The following is a 726-nucleotide window of genomic DNA, read 5'->3' on the forward strand; positions in this document are numbered from 1 at the left end:
CCAGCTGTGTTGGATCAAGGACACATCTAAAACCTGCAGGACACCGGCCCTCGAGGCCTGGAGTCCCCCCAGCCCTGTGGGGTGTCCCTCCATGGATATGACCCCCCAGACCATCACTGACCCACGACTAAACCGGTCGTGGCAAGCTTTAGATTGTAAGGTAGAATAATACATACAGAGAAAAACCCTCGCCTACGAGCAAGCACTTTGGCGACAGTGGGAAGGAACAAGGTTGCTCTGAGATCGTGTCATTTTGAAATGTGACAGCTCTTCCTGGCACCTACAGCTGTACAGCTAGCACGTTTCCAATATGCTGTTTTATGCTGCTGAATTTTAAAGGACTGTGGAATATGGTGACAGAAGGAATGCTTCAGAGAGTATTGGAGAGCTGGTTTGTGTGATGAATGACAAACACACCTCTGGTTCAAACCTCAGTGACCCAAATGGAGGCATGCTTACACACCCACCCATCCACCCACACACACACACACACACCCAGGTGTGTCTGGCAAGCCTTGTGCGTGTTCACGTTGGTGAAGACATGGTGGGAGGCTGCAACCTCCACGTATATTAATCTGTGAGGCTGAGCCACAGAGTCAACACATTTTATGAAAAGAGAGCAAGAACAGTGGGGCGAGCGTCTGTGTTTGAATTAAATTAAATTCTTACCATCATAACCATGAGAGGAAAGAGACCAGGTAGGACCAGGTAAAGGCTCAAAAAAAG

Source organism: Pundamilia nyererei, unplaced genomic scaffold, assembly GCF_000239375.1.
Source record: "Pundamilia nyererei isolate P.nyererei 1_Seehausen unplaced genomic scaffold, PunNye1.0 scaffold00228, whole genome shotgun sequence".
In the NCBI taxonomy this organism is placed as follows: domain Eukaryota; kingdom Metazoa; phylum Chordata; class Actinopteri; order Cichliformes; family Cichlidae; genus Pundamilia; species Pundamilia nyererei.